The 21,535-nt window shown below is 40.9% G+C and overlaps 1 long non-coding RNA gene across 1 annotated transcript; it reads right to left on the reverse strand.

Annotated features, from left to right (window-relative positions):
- Window positions 1–17,312: 17,312 nt before the first annotated feature.
- Window positions 17,313–21,407, reverse strand: LOC143106421 (uncharacterized). Its single transcript, XR_012983682.1, has 3 exons — window positions 21,265–21,407; window positions 19,750–19,854; window positions 17,313–17,392 (listed from the first exon to the last, which is right to left on the reverse strand). It is a non-coding gene; the product is annotated as an uncharacterized LOC143106421 (long non-coding RNA).
- Between the last annotated feature and the right edge of the window lie 128 nt (window positions 21,408–21,535).

Consider the following 21,535-nt stretch of genomic DNA (forward strand, 5'->3'; position numbering starts at 1 on the left):
GATTTAGCAGACGCCTTTGTCCAAAGCGACACATAAATACAAAGCAACATTTGTTCAAACACCAAAGGTGTTGAAAGCATAACATTACTGTAATTTATACATGTGCAATGATAATTATTATAATAATGACACAACACCATGCAGACACACACACACATAAATATAGTCTTAAATAATTTTCATTAAAGAAAAAAATATCTAGTTAGCATATCTCTTGCCTCAGGCAGGGATGTGTCATTTCAATTAGCAAGTAGTGTCTGCTGAAAAAGTCTGCAACATTTTCAGGAACAGACTGCCAGAGCATTGCTTGCAAGTACAAAACACCCACACCGTCAAAAAAACAAAACAAAATGGTGTTGTGTTACTGTAATGCGCTTTGAAGATGATAGCGGCTGGAATTAGGGGAAGAAAGAGAAATCACGCTTCAGTCACCGCTTGAAATCTTAACTGAGACCACTGAAAGGAGGCTGATCACTGTGGATGTGGCTTGGGGAGCAATCAAGCGGAACACCATGTATTCTCAATTGTTTTGGGCAACATGGAGATGATCGTAATAACAGCACTTTTATGGAAATAGAAATGGAGGGAGAATACTTTATCAATGGCTGATTTTGGGATCTGTTTGTCCTGTTGGCTTTGTAGAGGCTATCTCTGAGTCTACCTGAAATATCTGTGGGTTCCTATGTGCATTTTTAAGCTTTGCAAGCACATATTCACATTTACATTTATTAATTTAGCTGACTTGTATCCAAAGTGACCTGCAATTGAGAAAGCTACATTTAAACTACGGAAGACTAGTAAATAAACAGTAAGTGCTACATTTGATAAGATAATAATAGCAGAGGATTTGAGTTGAAACAAACTACAAGATACATTTAAGAGATGTAGTAATTGAAAGAAGAAAAAGATTGGGGTTGTAAGAGGTGTCTGGAGATGAGGTACTCTCAGAAGAGATTGGTCTTCAATAGATCCTTGAAGCTATTGGGGGGCTCTGGTAGTAATGGCTCGTTTCACCATCGGGGATCCACAAAAGACTTCTGTATTGCATTCTGTGTGTATATGGATTGCTGTGCCAGATGGCACTCCTTGGAAGAATGTGTGGTCTTTGCGGGGTAACATAAGTGTAAATACAAACAAAACATGCATCATGTAGTAACATACTCTAATTCAGTGTGCATGGCAGCAGACCACATGCAAAATATTTGACCTACCAATCAACTAGATACAGCTATGGAAAAAAAATAAAAGAACACTGGAAATGTTTATGATATCATCCTACAGTTGCTCAGTGACAGTCAAGTTGACAGTCATATTCAAATTTGCAGTGGTCTCTTCATTTTGAATATGACCATTAACTCAGCAACTGTAGGATGACATCAGAAAAAAGCTGCTGTACTTTGGCTTTAAACCATCAATAGCTTCATTGAGGCATATTTTCATTCTAATGGGCAGTTTCTGCTTGGTGCATGCTTCAGAGTAATCAGATCACTGCTACATTCTTGTGTTGTGTGTCTGTGCAGTGTGTGTGTGGAAAACATTCATGCTTTTACCCATTCATATTTAATTTTCTGTCATTCTCAGCCCTGTCTTACACTTGTGTTTCAAATATTAAGGGCAGAAAGCCTGACAAATATCCATCCCAAAATAAGTATACTTTCTCAAATGCTTTGCGTTTTGACAAACTGTGGCTTTGCTTTTTTACATGACAGGCCATTTGGAAATTAATTAGTAGACTGGAGAAATAGAGCTTAGAGATCCAAGTGATTATTTTCCTTTCCAATAAGATTCACCAGATCAAACATCAAAAGTGTTTACTTTGATGGAAATAATAATTTTTCAAGAGAAAATATGTGCAGCGTTTTGGCCGTCATGTTCCACTCGAGCTTTGCTTTAGACGAGAATTGCAGTCGGCCTCAGAAATGGGAAGTTTGAAAAGTTGATAGAGATAATGGATTTTTGAAAGGCCAAGGCGACAGCAAGGCTCAGGGAGGCTTTGATGGCTTTAAATGTCTGTACTGAGGTTAATGCCTTTCTTTTACCTGTGCTTTATTCTTCTTCTGAAGAGATGATCGTTTTTAAGTAAGACAGATGGAGTGCACAAGACACAGCTTTTTAAAAAAATCATTCCAAACACTTTTTCAGACACACTTACCGTACACATCATACAAATATCACATACAACACATATGATGTATGTTATGCACACACTACACATGTTTATTTATTCTTGTGTGTAGGTTTGCTGTTCAGTCCTGTGCTGCCATTGCCTGAGGTGAAGACATCAAAGTGTAAGAAAATTAATGCTTATTCTCCTAATGGAGGGATGCATCACATACTGTTTCACAGACAGCTAAGCATTGTTTGTTTTGTATGTTTTTCCCCCCATATATTCCGCTTACAGTTGAGTTATTCTTAACTACTTTGGTCAAAATAATCTTTTGGGGTCATAGGGCGCATAGTGAGGTACTCCAGGCTCAATGCCTGATACTTGCAGCCCAGTAGTCCACAACACATTACAAAACCACAGTTGGTAAGGAACGTGACTTTTTTTGTGACAGAGCCGAGTGAGAAGTGCCCAAGTCAGTGCTGACTGAGAGGATTCATGTGAGGGAGACATTGCCACTGGGCTTTGTCAGTGTTAGAAGGGTAATTGGGATCTTAACTTAATAAACTCACTAAGGGGGTACTTAACAGACTAGAACATTCCTAGGAGGAAGGGACACAACTATGGCTGGATAAAGCCAGTCTGGCCATGTTAAAGCTATGTAGTCCTCAGATTACTGACCAGCTTCCTGGTCCGAGGAAGCAGCAAGCTAGCAGGCAGAGACTGAGCAGCGTGGCCTATGGAGGGTTATGTGATGGATGGCTTTCAGCAGGAGGAAATGTATCAAAGATGAAATGGTCGCCACGATAAATGATTCAAGTCTGTTAATAATTCAGGAAATCTGTGGAGAACAAAACCACCACCGAAAAGTTCCAGGAAAAGTTATCTGTGTGTGGCAGTCAAGGACAAGTGGAGAGAAGTTCTTTAAATCTTTACATCTTAAGTTTCTCGCCAGGTTATGAAAGAGTTATTTGAGTTATAGTAGTTAATTTACTTATTTGGGAGTTTTTATGTCCAATTTTATGTCCATTTAAAGGCGCTTAAAAAAAAAAAAATGGCATCGCATTCAAAAATTATCATTAATAATACTCTTATTCTTATCATTTACTGTAATGCATTTTCAGCAATGTTTTCTTTTATGGTGAATTCATAAAAGCCATGGAGTGATTACCTACAACTGATAACGTGAGTTAATGGATTCCTGCAAACCAGAAGAATGTTTTCTTTTAGCTTGCTTCTTAGAAGAAGTAAGGACATTATGCAACTTCCAAATCACATACAATAGAAGGAGAACAGGGTGTTTGCAGTCAATAAAAGATTCGGAAAGAGAGAGAGAGAGAGAGAGAGAGAGAGAGTGTGTGTGTGTGTGTGTGTGTGTGTATGTGTGTGTATGTGTGTGTGCGTGTGTGTGTGTGTGTGTGTGTGCATGCGGGCGGGGGCAGAGTTTGTTTACCAGATTAATGGAAGATAAAAAATGGATGGCTCCTTGCTAACTGGATAAGTATATGTGTGCTGTATATATTACATTTATCACTGTTCCATATATACTGTGAAAGTACATCACGGAAGCAAACAATGGCAGAGCAAGAAGTTGCCTTTAGTTCAGTCCAGACACAGCCTCCTTGAAATAATTGACATTTTCATTTCATTTCATTTCAATTTCTATTATTATTCATTTATATTTTGTCACATCAAACATGATGGACCCATATTTTACATATTCTGTATGTGACATCTCTTAAATTTTAGTTTTTTCTTAATTGTCACAAGTGGTTCAACTACAGTATGCCCAAGGCCTGGACACTATGAAAGTACATAGGTAACAGTGGCAAGGGAAAACATCCTTCCAAAAGACAGAAGCCCTAAACAGAACCTATGCATCTCTAAAATGAGGAACCATCTATAGAGAGAAAGAAGAAAAGTTGAACAGAAACGACAGCTCAGAGATATGGAAGACCCAGTAAGTGACAGACACAATGATAAAGAGGGAAAGTTTATATTCAGAGGATGTGCCATACCTTTGCCCTATACCATACATGGGCAACATACGGCCCGCGGGCCACATCCCTGACCGGCCCGCGTAAGGTCTGTGAAAAAACAATAGTCAAGAGCCTAGCATAGAGATAATGCACGCAAATCAATATCGTTGCTTTTATTTTGAAAGCGACTGCTATTTGTACGCCCATAAATTTGTGCGTGGATGCATACGACGACGTAAACACCCCCACTGATGTGCTGGTGAATAGAATTTATGCTTCTGCGTCGACACAATGCAGTTGCCTTTACGTCGGCGTAAACCTTTCAACGTTTTGTGTCTCTTGTGTCTGCGTCGCTCACCACCGCAAAGGTTGTTAGAATGTCGAACTCCTACTGCTGCTCGTTGGCGATACGAAGTGTTAATTTCAAAACGTTACTGGCAGAGACAGTTTACAATCGGATAACCCCGTCATTGTAACCAAAATATGTCTGAGTTTATTTGCAAAGCTTATGTTAGCGAACTAGTATGATGCTACTACCCACAGGTTGCTTGAAGCAGCCGGCTCAACACACAGGGCGAGTTGACCAATCACAGTTTTGTACATAAAGTTAAAGCAAAAACATAGCCTACATTTTCAAAATAGTTTTCTTTGTGCATGTTGATTAACTAATGACAGCCTACTATTGTCTGCTCCACATTTTCAGTCTAATTCTGCAAAGAGTTAATTTAATGATGGCAATGATTTAATGATGAAATATTGCTGAGTGTTGATGAAATGGGAAATGGTGGCACAGGGTTATGGTTGTACTGACTCCTTCACATTTTCATAACCTAGCCTAATTATATAGATATTGTAGTACTTTTTTATATCAGTCTTTGAAAACTGAAAAAAAAAATGTCAATGTCAAAACATCATTTTCGAGAATGAGGATTAAATAGCCTACTGGACATATATTAAATATTGCTGTTTTGTCTCCCTAACATTTTCATCTGTTCTTACGAGTAGTAAACAAAACCATATGATTTACTTAATGTTATACAAGAACATAATAGAATTTAACAGAATTGAGTTCAGACTTAAGTTCGGTATTTTGGGTCCGGCCCTCCTCAACAGTCCTAGTTCGTCATGTGGCCCCTTGGGGAAATTAGTTGCCCACCCCTGCCCTATACGCTCAGCCTCTTTCTCTGCGACTCTCATCAAATCAGATAAATTACTGTAATTATCCGCTCTGACATCAGCAGATTCTCAAGGCGGCTATTATACCACTCAATAGAATACACTATTAAGTGAACAATTACATACTCTGTATCTGTATGCACATAGTGGATGGGGGATGTAACATGTTAGCCAGTGGTATGTACCGTTCAAATATCATCACCTTCCAGGTCCATTTGTTTGTCATAATGATTCTCAGTTTGGTCATTATTAGGCTGGAGTACAGTAGATGTATAAAATGCAGGCAATACGGATCTGGGGAAAAATAAGAGATCACTGCACATTTTTCTGATGTCATCCTATGGTTGCTGAGTGACATTCAAATGAGTTGACAGTCATATTGAAAATTAAGAGACCATTGCAAATTTGAATATGACCGTCAACTCATTTGAATGTCACTCAGCAACTGTAGGATGACATTAGAAAAATGTGCAGTGTTTTTTCCCAGAGCTGTATATTGATTTAATTGTCCACAATTAGCTAATATATTTAATTGATTTGTTCTTTCATTCCTTCTTTCTCTGCCCTTTCAACCTTTGAAGTGTTTGAAGTTTGTGACATTTAAACAATATTACAGGCAGTTGCTACAAAACAAAGGGTGGTGCAGGATTAAATGCAGTCGCACTGAGCCATCCACAAAAGGGACGCGCACTTTAGTGAAAACCACACAGGCTTCTGTGGCAGGCTTCTACGATGGAAAATCAATATCTTAAGGGTTAGTGTTTCCATTACATCGTCTCAGCTGACAATCCCTTGCTGATAAACCTTGGGAAACCCAGAACACAGTGTTGAGCATCATACATTCTACATTCATATAACTGAATGGATAATCCCTGTGTGTTCTGCACAGACGAGAGTTTAACTGATGCTCTGATACAGAGGTATTATGTTTTCCCCCCGACTATTTTGACTTAAAGGTGCAGTCCTTGATTCTAATCCCATACATTTTTCACCAACAAACAACAATGTTCATTCAAATAGGCTATAATGGTTCATACTCAATTATGGGAATAATTCAGAATGAATGACCCACTTTATTAAAACAAGATTTTATCTGAAAACTACATGTATATAAGGGCAGTTCCTTTAAACTGCACATGGCTGCCAAGTAGACTATGAACTCCCTGACGTGTGGATCAGAAGACAGTGATATTGTACTGCAGTGCTGTCTCTTGTCTCTGTGTTAGTAAAGTGAGCGAAGCTCTGCTGATTCACGCCACATCTTATCCGTCCATGTCAATCTGGAATCGGCGTGCTGTGAGCGCTGCTTCCTGCTTCTTCTGAGGAGACGAAATATGCTGACAGTGCCGAGGTGAAAAAAAGACAAAGGGGAAGAGGAGAAGGAGGACGAGGAGGAGAAGGAGAGGTACAGTTACTGTACATGAAAGTGAAGAGTTCTGTTGGTGCTTGCTGGACCAGAGAATGCCCTTACAATGCTCTCAGGGCAGTACATTTACCCTCACTTCTTTCTTTTCTTTGTTGCTGTCATTTCCCCCCCCCCTCTCTCTGTCTCTTTCTTTCTGTCTCTCTCTCTGTCTCTCCACGTTTACCACAGTGGTTGGTTGCTCAACAATGCTTTTGAGGAATGCAGTCCAGCATCAGCTCTCAGAGGTTGTAGCTGACGGGAGGAAGTGGTGGAACTTAAAGGTGCAAAGCTCAGGTATGGGAGTGACGAAAAAGAGAGAAAAATGTCAGGTATTCAAGAGAGAGATAATCCAAACACACAACATGTTTGGCAGATTTAAATCAATAGAGATCAATAGAAATCAATATCCCTTACTATGTAAGGGATAATGGACGACATGGGGGTCTGTTCACAGAAGTTAATGCAGGTTGTAAAACGGCCCCGGCGCGAATCGGAAATTAAACAACTAATTTCTCAACTTGCAGAACAAACTGCCGTTACTAGTTCTAAATGGATGGTTGCTACGGCCAAAGGCCAGTCGTTAGTTCTATCTCTCCCGTTGTCAAGCGGGCGTATCCCAAGATTCTGATGAACTTTAGCTTTGAAACATCGCTATTTTACTTAGCCTGCTGTCATCCATCTAGCTAAAAGCCACCTCCGTCATATGCTACACTGTTGCCATGTTCTAAACGTTCGGCGAATTAATATACAAGTGTGATACAGCCAACAAAATGGATCTACTTCATAGGTGTGCAAATAACATACGGTTAATGGTCGTTCTAAATTACGTAGGACAATGGGAAATTCAACCAAGCAGTGTAATAAACATACATAGACCAGGTAGGCAAACAAATCATAAGGAACAGGCTTAGACATGAGTTAAGGTACATGTGGGGGTTCAAAAGCACAATCAGGAACAAGAAAAGCAGGCAAAAAACCCCATAAACGCTGGAAAATGAGAGCACAGAGAAAATAGGCCAATCTGGCAGAGAACAAACAGGAGTATATGCACAGAACAGGAAGTAAATACTCAGAACAATAGACCAAAGAGACAGACAATATGGGGAAAACAAAAAGGCACTAGAGGTCATTCAGGTAATCCGTTTTCAAGAGAATGGCAGGGACATGGGGAGAAGCAGAGTCACATGACAATACAGAAACTTTGGGGCAGCCGTGGCCTGGTTAGGGCTTCGGGCTTGTAACCGAAGGGTTGCCGGTTTGATCCTCGACCAGTAGGAACGGCTGAAGTGCCCTTGAGGAAGGCACTTAACCCCTCACAGCTCCCCGCTGTAGCAGGCAGCTCACTGCGTCGGGATTAGTGTGTGCTTCACCTCACTGTGTGTTCACTGTGTGCTGAGTGTGTTTCACTAACAGGGCCGTTTCAAGGAATTTGAGGGCCCCAAGCAAAATGGACATGGAGCACCCCCCCACACACCGCACGCAGATTCGTATATCAAGGGGCACCCGTCAGGGTTGTCCCCTCTCCCCACTGCTCTTCGCCCTCTCGTTGGAACCACTGGCCCAGAAAATTAGACAGCATTCTGCTGTACTTCCCATTACAGTTTGCAATACAGAACACAGAATATCATTATATGCAGATGATATCTTACTTTATGTTAGGGATGCAGGGTCCTCCATACCACATTTACTATCCACTTTTGATGTGTTCAGCTCTTTATCTGGATATAAGATCAATTGGACTAAATCATCATTACTGCACTAAAATTCTGTTTTATTACTAACGCCTCTGCCCTCTAGCATTCCAATAGTAAGACAGTTTAAGTACCTTGGTGTTGACATATTCCCTTTCACATCTCTCATAGCATCACAGAATTTCCAAGCATCTATAATCAAATTGAGAAGGATCTTGGTCGCTGGTCTAAGCTTCCGAATTCCCTCCGAGCCCGTACATCAATAGTAAAAATGGATACAAGGATACAAGGAAGTTTATTGTCACATGCATATAGTTACTGGAAGTAAGAAATGCAGTGAAATTATGTCTGGTGTCAGCCTATTTGTGCATTTATGGGGGGGGGGGGTAAAAAGTGCAGTAGAAGAGGGGTTTAGTAGATTAAGTGGCAAGGGCTGCATAAGAAAGGTGGGGGAGGATTGGGATTGGGGGGGGGGGCACCAACAAGGAGCACCCAAGAGCAACAGGGGCAAGGAAAAACTCCCTTACCAAGGAAGAAACCTTGGGCAGATCCACGGCTCAAGGGGCTAACCCAACTGCCAGGGGTCTTGGTGTGTATGTTGGGGGGATGACAGGGGAGATGGGATAGTGTGCTGTGTATGTGGGGAGAGGGCAGTGTTGGAGAAGCTTCCTCATGAGACAATGTGCTGTGTATTAGGGGGGGGGGGGGCGGCAGTGTGCTGTAAGTATGTTGGGGATGTGTGTTGGAGAAGCTTCCTGATGAAATAATGTGCTGTGTAGGTAGGGGAGGGGGGGGGGGGCAGTGTACTGCAACTATGGTGAAGGGACTTACTATTGCAAGCAGAGTACTGTATGTATGATGTATGTGAGTGATGACAGTGAAGATGTGTGTGTGGGCGGGAGGGGAGTGGAGCAGTGACTGTGTGTAGTGTGTGTGTGGGTAGGTGGGGGCAGTGTGCTGTAAGTATGTAGAGGATGTGTGTTGGAGAAGATCCTGAAGACAATGTGCTGTGTATGTAGGGAGGGGGGGCAGTGTGCAGCAAGTATGTAGAGGAGGCTTTCTGTAGCTAGCAGTGTGCTGTATGTATGTGAGGTGATGACAGTGATGATGTAAGTGTGTGTGTTGGGGATGGGGGTGGGGGGCGGGGCAGAAAGGCTAGGCAATCAAAGACATGGGTAGATAGATGGAGGAGAAATCAAAAATAATAAATAAAAAGTTCTATGGAGATGTGCAAAAGTTGGAGAAAGTCAGATGTGTGTGTGTGTGTGTGTGTGTGTGTGTGTGTGTGTGTGTGTGTGTGTGTGTGTTTTGACGTGTGATGAAATAAGAAAATAAATAAAAGGTCTGTAGCATAGGGAGAGGAATGTAAAAGTGCTAAAAGTCATGTAGGTGTGTGTGTGTGTGGGGGGCGGGGGGGGGGGGGGTCATGAGTGCTGAGGAGTGAATGAGTGCAAAGTCAGTATAGTGTGAATTCAGAGTTGGGAAATGTTTGAGAGTGCTGAGGAGTGAATGTGTGCAAAGTCAGTATAGTGTGAGTTCAGAGTTCGGATGGCCTGGGGATAAAAACTTCTCCTGAGTCTCAGTTCTGGCTTTGTGACTACATAGGCGTCTTCTTGATTTCAGCGGTAGGAAAAATCCATTGTTAGGATGAGAAGAGTCCTTCAGAATCTTTTGGGCTCTTAGGAGTACTCTTCTGGAATAGATATCTTGTACAGCAGGGAGTTGAGTTCTTATAGTACGTTCAGCTGAGCGCACTACTCTCTGCAGAGTACTACAATCTCTAACTGTGGAGTTCCCATACCAGGTGATGATGCTACCAGTTAGAACACTCTCAACCGCTGAAGTGTAGATGGCCTTCATGATGGAGGTAGAAACTTTGAATTTCCTTAGCTGACGAAGGAAGTAGAGTCGTTGTCTGGACTTCTTCAGAACATATTGAGTGTTAACAGTCCATGTTAAGTCTTCAGTAATGTGGACACCAAGGTATTTAAAACTTGTGACTCTCTCTACAGGTTGCCCGCTGATCATTAGTGGGGTGTAACTGTAGTTCTGCTGCTTCCTTCTGTAATCCACTACCATTTCCTTGGTTTTATTGATATTCAGTGTCAAGCTGTTAGATTGACACCACTGTGCCACCTCATCAACCTGATCCAAGTAAAGCTGTTCATTGTTGTTACTAATCAGGCCCAAGATCACTGTGTCATCTGCAAACTTGATGATGGAGGTATGACTACTGTTGGCTTTGCAGTCATGTGTGTAGATGTTGTACAGCAGTGGACTCAAAACACAGCCTTGGGGAGCACCAGTGCTGATGGTTAATGAGTCAGATGTCAGACAGAAGTCAAATATCCAGTGACACAGGGTGGTGTTCAGTCCTAAGGCCTTCATCTTTGTGACCAAGGTGAGAGGTACTATTGTGTTGAATGCTGAACTAAAGTCAATGAACAGCATCCTCACATAATTCCCATTCCCCTAAGGTGGTGTGCATGAGGTTTGAGATGGCATCCTCTGTAGACCTGTCGGCTCTGTAAGCAAATTGGAGGGGGTCGAAGGAGGCAGGGAGGGATGAGCAGATAATGTTTTTCACAAGCTTCTCAAAACACTTCATCACTGTAGACGTCAGGGCTACTGGGCTGTAGTCATTCAGACATGATGGACTTTTGTTTTTCGGTACTGGAACAATTACAGACTACTTGAGGCAAGTAGGAACTGTCTCTTGAGCCAATGTTGTGTTAAAGATATAAGTGAACACAGGAGCTAACTGAGCAGCGCAGGATTTCAAAACCCTGTTAGAAATTCCATCCGGTCCAGCAGCTTTTCTACAATTAACCCTCCTAAAGGCATTGCTCACATCGACCTCAGAGACACAGAAAGGTGCATCCTCATTTGCTTCACATGCTGCAGCTAGTGCAAGATAGTCTGTGTTTTTCATGTCAAAGCGAGCATAAAAAGCATTACGTTTATCAGGGAGGGCTTTACTCACATTCATCATAGGAGGGGACTTTCTTTCAAAGCCAGTGATGGTTCGGAGTCCTTTCCACACTCGTGCTGGATCACCGTCCAAGAAATCAGCTTCAACTTTGTCTCTATAGCGCCGCTTAGCATCTTTAATAGCTCTACGTAAACTATAAGATGCTGCTTTGTAATCCGTCATATCCCCTGAAATAAGCCCGGCATTATAAGTCATGGTGTGTGTCTTTAATGCCGTTCTCACTTCTCTATCCACCCATGGCTTCTGGTTAGGGAAGCTTCGGATCTTTACAGTTGGGATGATGGAATCCGTTAGCATATTGATGTAACTCAATGATACTTCCGTAAACTCATTTATGTCAGCAGAGTTCGTCTTGAACATCTCCCAGTCAACGTTGCTAAGGGCGTCCTGTAGCCTGGCTTCCGATTGGTCAGTCCAGCGCTTGACCTCCTTCGTCACTGGGGGGTCCGTCCATAGAACTGGACAGTGTGGCTGCATTCTGCAGTGTTCTATGGAATTGAAGCCGCCGAGGCGACGCCATCTTGGAAAATTTGGAGCCAATTTGAAGTGCGGCTGCGCAGCAAAAGTTGAAGCATGCGCAGTGAAGAGGAGTCGCGGTCAGGCACGCCCACTCAGTTGTCACTCAGCGAGTTAAACACGCCCCTTGTCAAGTGAAACCCGCCCCCTTCTCCTTTCCACAACGCAGGTCGACTCGGCGCCGAAGGCTAGCTGGCTGGATGAATTTTGCGGCTGTGAGTTAGCTAAACAGTACAAACAACAATCGGTTTGTTCTTGTCTGGTAAGTGTCCGTATCAACTGAAAAGTTTTTTTTTGTCTATTGGTGTTCTTAAATACGTCTAAGAGAGCTTATTATGTTGATTATAGACTGTGACAATTTAGTATGGTGAATACTAATGAGCTAACAACAGAAATACGGACAGCGAATTACATGCTAACGTTAGCAGCTACATTAACGTTACCGTTAACGGGAGGCTAAGTTAGTCGTTGAAGTGAAGATTAGCACACAGCTCCCGTAACAGTCGATGCATGATATACTTGGTTTTATTAGTTGTTGCTGTTTTCAAATATCTCAATGTATGGCATCTCAACATGGAGTAACCATTGACTGTACATGGGGATTAATAACACTAGACAGTCAGTACAGTGTGTGATAAAGCAACGGTATGATGTGATAAAGCAACGCAAGTTAACGTTAACGTAATGTGAAGCATGGACCTCATCAACCCGTCATGTTAATGTAACTAATGTACTAGCCAGTTTGCCAGCGTTGCATTTTTTCTAACGTTAACGACAGACACCTCTGTTAGAGCTACTTCTGTGATGGTAGGTCGGTAGCATAGACTGTAAAAAATAGATCGGTAGGTCGGTAGTTGTAGACCGCATAAGTGAATGATCGATAAATGAAACGCCTGCATTAAACACTACGCCAACAACCAGTCACTTCCCAGGGATATCGGTGAACATTTGAGAAAGACCTTAGTTTGTCATCTAACGTCCATGATCAGTCATACTGATAACGTTATTTTTCAAGCTGACACAAGTTAATAACATTCACACCGCATATTTAAATGTGTAGTTAACATTAGGTAGGCTGTGAAGTTTATTGCACACATATATTTAATTAATTGGTATTACTAGTGGTGTTGAGTGCCTGATTAGATGCTTTGTAATGTTGTAAAATTGTCTGACTAACTTTATTGTAACTTTCCTTTTTGCAGGTAAGATATGGGTGATGGCTGAATGTACTGGAGGTGGCGGCAAGGTGGTCTCCATGGTCTACATTACTCTGCAAGCAAGGGAATGCCTACGTGAAGTGGTTTGGCTGGGGTGGTCTGAGGTGGCATGTCCTCCCCCTTTCTCCAAGTCCCCTGACATCCATCTCCCTGACATCATCACCCACCATCACTGGATCAACCTGAAGCCCCTTATACATGGGACATGGCACAGCACCACTACGTTCTGAAAACACATGACTTTCAATAACTTGCGTGGCACCAAGAAAGGTCTGCCGCTGCTCTGAACCTTCTGTTAATGTGACATCATTCATACTTGAGGCTGTACACATCCCTTTGTTTCTATTTTCTTTATTGATGTCACCCAAACTTCAACTTTCTGTATGCCCCTGAACTCACACAAATTGTAAATTGCAATGCGCCATTTAACCAGTGGTGTAGTCTAGTTAGTTAGTTGTAGTGGTGGGTATACTGTGAGCAACCCCAAATGTTATTAAATACGTATCCTTGCCTATTTTAAATGGGTATACTGAGATGATGATTCTTTTTAAATGGGTTTACTGTGTAGTCCTGTGTATCACGTAGACTATACCATGCCTTGGTATTTAAGTCAGAGGCCATTGCTTAGTATTTAACTGTAGCCTACACAAAGATGTAGACATTACAATAATATTAATATCAAAATAATTATTAGTTGATACTAAATCAATATTGAATGTTTTTTTTATTTCTTTTGTGTGATCTATCATTCAGAATGCTGCAACATGACTGGTCTTCAATCAGCCAAAGAGGACACATCGTAACTCCTCTCCTAGTTACTCTCCATTGGCTCCCTACAGTAGCCAGAATTAAATTTAAATCTCTCACTTTGGCCTATAGGACACTGACTGGATCTGCTCCTTGTTATTTTAATTCAATGATCAAGATATACATCCCCAACCGCCCACTGTGGTCTTCTGATGAGCGTCTGTTGTGTCGACCAGTCTTAAACGCTAGGTCAAATTCAAGACTCTTTTCCTCAGTGGTTCCATGTTGGTGGAATGAGTTGCCCAGTGCTCTTCGTTCTTGTGATAGTTTTTGGTCTTTTAAGCACTTATACATTATGGTTTGTATGCAGTAGTACTGTTTTATTTTCATTATAGGCTGTTGATTAATTTGACATTGTTTATTATTGATATTCTCCTTAATGTAGTCTTACCATGTTTTTGTTATTATATTATTGATTGAATGGGCATTATCATTTATTATTGCTTTCCCCCCTCATTTTCATTGTTTATTTCATTAGGCTATTGATTGATCCCTGTTTTAAGTATTATATTGTTTTGTATTTGTTAAGGGTAACCATAACCACCATCACCATAATGTGGTATTTTCTTATGCACTTGAAACAAAGAATAAAAATGTTTCTTTAAACGTAGTACCACTTTAAACACATCACACACTGAACAGCAAAGTAGCTTCCTGATTATGTGTAAAATGTTTACAGAGTATCCTGATGTAGTAGGTCCATGTTCTCATATTTTTACAGCTGACATGAAGGCTGCAGTATTACATTTTTGATTTATAATGGAGCACCCTCTCTGGTGAAAGACTAGCAAGCATGTGGTAGAGGCATACGATTACAGACATATTGAGAGAGCCTATCAATGAGTTGTCACAGTTTTCAATGTAGACGTATTATTTTGAAATGATGTACGTCTACGGGAGGATTTACACATCACTGGCAAGACCTGATCAAATCATACCAATGCAAAATGCTTCTCCAGCAGTGCAATCGCAGGTAACAACGATACCTTAACGCATTTTCAGATACCGCTGTTCTGAGCATACTAAGCAAATTGGCCATTTGTAACTTTGAATCCCTCCTCACGTTAAGCTATGGTCCAATAATGTGTTCACTAAAACACAAGTAACGTTATTTGTCGGGCTGATTCATAAATGGGCATACCGAGGTTGTCGACCTAGCAGGCTAGGTGGTGTTTATTGCCATTCGCAAAACTAAGCAAGAGTTAACGTTAATGAAACTTAACATCGCGTTCTCCAGTGACAAAGTGTATTCAAATGAAGTTGCAACGATGATGGCGGCAATCACTGGTTACGTTATACCATTTGAAACAAGTAGGACTGTAAATGATGGTGACTATGGCTAACGTCACTTCGGATCAATATAGCAAGCAGAGCCCTTTTACTTTACCTATCAACTGGCTAATGCTAGTGTGGGTACCTGATCTGCATGGGTTACCAGATCTGCATGATTACGTCACAAAATACATAAAATACATTCTGATTGGTCTATTAGCCGTTGCACTTCCAGAATTTCATTGGTCAGAATGTTGATTGCTGTTCGATAATTCTCCTGAGTTTATTGTTTTCTGTTGAAGGACCCTGTCACTCCCCGATGTGAGTCGCTACCGGATGTGAGTCGCGCATGCGTCACTTTGCTACTTTGCGACTACCTGTGCTGTTAGCCACAGAATAATGACATTAGCCTACACAGCAGTAATGTATTATTTAGCGTAAGGCATCACATTTTCACGGCATGATCTCTAATGTCAGTTCTAGATTAGAGGCTGAAGTAGCCTGCTAGCGAGAGACTTCTGTAATATCAATAAAAATTGACCTACATAACGAAGTTTGTTAACTGCTGGCAAGTAAGTAAGCAATCAAGCACAACAAAGGCTGTCACTTGAATGGCGTTTGCTAACGTTAGCAATCAAACAATCTTAGATAGCTAAAACGTTTTTGAAACAGAAAAGTGAATTATTTTATGGATTTCAGTCGGATCCCTTGGCGTTATGCCGTAAAACCTATCAATCTGAGCATGCGTGACTCACATCGGGTAGCGACTCACATCGGGGAGTGACAGACCCAACGTACAGGAAGGAACGCTAGCCGCCCATCATCTATTGTGACGTAATCATGCAGATAAGGTACCCTGACCCGTGCAGATCAGGTACCCTCAAATATTGAACTAGCCGGCAAGCCGCCCAATCACCCAAACACCGATAGGCCTACCTACCGTTTTTGTAATATAAACAAATAAAACATTAGTTGCAGTATTAAATTGCAAACGTCTAGCCTGTCAATCCTTGAAATACAGAACTACCAGCTAGCCACCAAACATCGATGTACTCTGTCTTACTTATAGGAACGTATTTCCAACCTCTTAGTGTAGTAGACTGTCACTTATTAGCTAGCCATCAAACATCGATGTATGTATGTATTTCCAACCTCTTACGTGTGTCACTTAATATTCATTTCTATACAAACCAAGACGGCGGATTCCTAAAGAAACACAAGCACCCACACATGTATCTAAATTAGCTATGTACCAAAAATACATGTTACCGTGACTCAAAGAGCTGTAAACAGTGTTGAAGGCTGCGTGTAGAAATCCGCTTGGAGCTCCAGTGGAAATTTGAATTGCGAACTAGCCTGTCAAACCTTGAAATACCGAACTACCCAGCTAGCCACCAAAACATGCAGTCTTACCTACTGTTTGTAATTTAAAGAAAACATTTGTTGCAGTAGGCTCCTAAATTGCAAACTTCTAGCCTGTTAATATATACGGCTCTTCTATTTCTTATCCTGCACTGCCACCTAGTTATATATATATATATATATATATATATATATATATATATATATATATATATATATATATATATATATATTTATCGCTTACAGCCCGACAACATTCGTCAGTGAATCTTTATGGGCACAACCCTCCTACCTGACATGAGGTTAAAACGGAACCCTCGATATATCCTCGATATATCGGACATTACAATTTATGTAATATGATTTACATGCAAACTACCGGAAACATTGACGTCGTTAACCCAACCCTTGACAAAACCAAATCAGACTAAAGAAATTGACGAGCTATACATGTGTGAATAAAATGGGCAGCAAATTAAATTCATTTCTGTGAATCTTACTTTAAGTACCTTTAGTTTAAATCAATGTTTTCTTAAGTTTAAACAGGCCACTCTTGTAATATGATGTCTAGGCTACCTTTGCTTCTAATTAAATATACATTTCTAAAATACATAATTTCTAATATCAGCTGATTACACACATAAACAGTAAAATTAAGCTTGTCCATACATTTGGAAATCCATTACCACAAATGACAAACAAAACAATTCCAGAGAAAACAGTGGACATGTTTATTAGTGTCTAAAGTGTTCTACAATGGGTGTTGCATCTTGTAAAGATATTCATGAGAAGTCAAGTTTCAGTGTCCATGTCTGGTCGGTGCCAGTCCAAAGGTAGATCAATGTCTCACTGTCCATTGAGGCCTGTCAACCTGTGAAAATAAAACCAACAAACAATCAGTGTTTTAAAAACTGTGGAAGAACTTTAGCTTAAAGGTCTATAAATAAAGAGAGTCTGAAATAAGTCTGAAATAAGGTTTTTGTCTCTTTAGTAGTTTATTAATCTCTGTGCAAAGAGGTCTCATAACAGTGTTTCCTCTACGTCTATTTCAGCATGGCGGACCACCACGGGTTAATTAATACCGCCATGGTATCAGAATCAGGGTAGACGCACAATGTAGCTGCAGTTGCTTTTTAAACTAGATGTACCGCATAGCGGTACAAAATATGACCGCCGCTCAGTCCTGTACATCCGTTCCGCGAAAATAAATCACACTAATCAATTTGTATCCATCTTTTACTCCATCCCCCACTCTTGAAACTTTTGTGTATGGTTGTTTGGCGTGCCTGTGTGTGTGTGTGCGGCTGCACAGAAAGTAGCCTACTGGCCCTGCAAAGGTGAATAGATTGTAGAAAAGCCAAAAAAGTTGTAGTATTTTTATAAAACCTTTAAAATCTCTAAACAATCACAAGAAGGGCAGTTCATCACAGTTCATCCATTGCAACTGGATTGATGAAAGGTCACTTACACCTGTAGGCTACATTGTATTTGGGAAAAGCAGAAGGTATCAGCATAATGTTATATTTTTATTTATTTATTTATTAATAAACAAAAACATCTCTGTCAGTTCCATGCAGTTTTCAACAGCTATCAAAAACAAAGGTCATTTTTGGATGGATGGATTTTTTGTGAATGTTTCTTCTTCTATATAAGATTTTAGTCATCTTTAGTTCATGTGATACTTTATTGTCAATGCACAAATTAAGTAAGCTTACCAGTAGTCTGAAACGAAATGCAGTTTTACATCTAACCAGTGGTGCAAATAACTGACATGTCCAAATGGGCCTTCATGAAATGCGTCGCTAGACTCTTCATACACATTTTAACGGGCCAAGTTGAAGAGCTGTTGTCCGTTATTGTTCGTGCAAATATAGGCTGATTCATGTTCCCTTGCATTGTGTAACTGAGGTCCATGGTTAGTCTGGCTTTCACCATACCAAGCTCAATCTTTTAAGAAATCAAAAAATAAATCACCGGCAGATCAGGCTGGATTCACCCAGCCTAGTCCATGGTAGGCGCCCGATATTGCTTAATTTTTCGATTGAGATATCCACGCTCTGGCTATTCTAAATGCAAAAATGCATCAGGGAGTTATGACAAAACCGTAACTGTTAACAAACTAGATCCTAATAGAAAGCTGTTAGCTTCCCTAAGCTACAGGTATAAGGTAGGCCTATTTACAACATAAATTGTCAATAGGCTATGCTGGCGACACAAATAAAATCTCCTTTGGAAACCAATGGCTTACGCCTTACAGTATCAAGCGGACTTAAGCTGGCACATCGTGGCGAAAAGTTTTAATAAAATTCACGCAGCTCCGTGAATCACGGAAAGCGCGAATTAATTAGTCACTTCTAAATGGGACCCACTACACAGTAGCTTAATGTTTGTTGCTAAAGCAGCCATAATGAAAGCCATAATGAAGGTGTCATTGTTTGGATACTTCACACACACATGCTTTTTAATCTCACAGACTACAACTACCAAGCTGGAATCAAAGCACATCGATTCCCCTCTCACACCCTGCACGCACTTCAAACAAATAAACAGGCGTCTCAGTCTCACACATGTATAGCCATAGGCAAAACTGTATCAGACCGGTGTACCGTTGGTAAATCTTCCATTGCACAGAATGATTTTTGTAGCACGTGCAACAAATAATATTACGATTATGTGTACAGCCCTGCCTTGGATACATCTCTCAAAGTGCGCTCTAAAATATTTGGTTTAGATGTAGATCATCACGGGTGCGTTAATTTTGAAAATAGAGTATTGAAGTAGCCTAGTGGGTGTTTGGGAATGAACAGAGCCGGACAGTAACGGAGTACATTTACTTGAGTACAGTACTTAAGTACAATTCTGAGGGATCTGTACTTTACTCGAGTATCATTTTTGGGGAGTACTCATGGCTTTACTCAAGTACATTTGAGAGGCAAATATTGTACTCTTTACTCCACTACAGTTAGCAAGGAGCTCTCTCCAGATGTATAAGTTTGCCATGGTTTCGTAGTAGATTTGCGTAAGCGCAAAGTGGTTCACTGTGTGTGTGTGTCTGCGTGAGGCTATGTTCAATTAAACTCGGTAGCTTATCCGTCTGGTCAATAGCCTCGCATTCAGGCCACTTCAATCGGAGCATCACTACTTTTTACATCAAATTATGGTGCCAGTTAACCTCCATACTCCATGGGAACATGAAAGTAAGACTTGTATAGTTGAAAGCCCACTCACCACATCAAGGTGCAGGCCACGAGTGGGGTGTTAGTAGGACAAGACACCTGTCTCTGCCGGGAGTAATGCGGAGTGAATGCTGAAGGTGGTCTTTTTCGTTGAGGCCTGACGGACAACAAAGAACAAACAAAGAACAACAAAGGACAAACTAATTTAGGACAATCATTGACCCTTGTGCAAACTTCACAAGGACATACATAGAAAAGCATGACCACTGCTGTGTATAACATACATCGAACTAGAACAAGAAGTTTTCATGTGTTATCATGTTTATGATTAAAATGTATTCGCTGACGCTTTTAGTCCTTGGTTTAAACATAATTCTCATAAATCTGTTTCAGTTGGTTTCACCTAGCTCGAGTTACCAGGCAGCCACAGCGCTACAGTCTTGGGGCATGAACATGGGCAGTAAGTGTAACGGCTGTAGCTGCCTGGTAAAGAGGTCTATGCGAAAATCGCAGGAATTCCCCTTTACTATTTCGGAAAATCATAGTTTTAATAATAGGAAAAAATAAAAACAATATGCAGGTTACAAGGCAGCCACAGCACTACAGTCTTGGGGGCATGAACATGGGGGCTCATGAGCATGCCCCCAAGAGTGTGGTGCTGTGGCTGCCTGGTACAGAGGTCTATGCGAAAATCGAGTGTACAATGGAGAAAACGCTTAGCTTACTCCGTTTATGACAGAAATTAACTTGGTGCCAACATGTTGTAGAAACACAACCCACAGCACTGCCTTTGGTGCAAATCTCCTTTACTTTTGTTGGTTAGGCTATAGTCCGCTATTCACTAGGCTCACCGCAAGTGCATACACAATGTTTTTGGCCAAGTTTTGCTTTAATCCAGTTTACCTTCGTTTCTACCAGTCGTTGCTTTTTTTTCCCTGCGTCGAATTGCGATTGAGTGCGCATCTAATGTAACAGTGGTGTCTCTGCGGAGACATCCACTCTCCATGTTTCATTTTTGCTGTTGTTGCGAGCGAACTAGTAGGCTACGATATGGGAAATGCTTTCAATACGATCTGTATTTCCTCTCCCGATACACGTAAAAAAAAACAACGATTTCATAGGTCTAACGTTACAACTGTAAGATTGACTCGATCGAGTGATGGCCACAGGAAAACCCACTCATAAGTCCTAATAGCTCGTCGCTTTACGCGCAAATGGTTGACCACAAACCAGAGGCTGAACCGTGGCGCTTAGCTATAAACTGAGGAAAAGGTTAATAAACACACATGTATTTACTCTACCGATACACGTAAAAAAACAAGGTTCCATAGGTCTACAACTGTAAGATTGACTCTGACCGAGAGTTGGAAAACCCATTCACAAATTAGACTGTTAGCCACTGTTAGACTTACATTTCTTCTCCCGAAATAACTATGCTAGGGTAACATTACTTATAAGACCAAAGGACTGATTAACGTTGTTTTCATGAGAGAAAGTGATAGCTGTGTAACTTCAAAAATGTTATCAAGCAATTTTTATGGTAAATTCAAGTAATTCATGTACTTACCTTGATCGGTGGAGAGTTGTTGTTAGCTGGAGGGTGGTGATCTGCTGTTTCCCACGACAAGGTGATATCCAAGAGTCGTTTTTCAGAAAATATAGCTTTTGGCTGAGGATTGCTTTTGACAATGGAAGTGCTACACTGAGAGCGGCAGGAAGAATAAACTTCTGCTGCAGTTATACTTATATGATGTTTCCACTAGCATATGAGCTAGTTTACGGTTGATTTCACTACTGTCAAACAGCAATACAATAGCATTACCTAAATAACTCGCAAA

This window comes from Alosa pseudoharengus, unplaced genomic scaffold, assembly GCF_046254945.1.
Source record: "Alosa pseudoharengus isolate Yale_2024_CS ecotype anadromous, Long Island Sound unplaced genomic scaffold, YU_APseudo_1.1 YU_APseudo_1.1_scf_6, whole genome shotgun sequence".
In the NCBI taxonomy this organism is placed as follows: Eukaryota; Metazoa; Chordata; class Actinopteri; order Clupeiformes; family Clupeidae; genus Alosa; species Alosa pseudoharengus.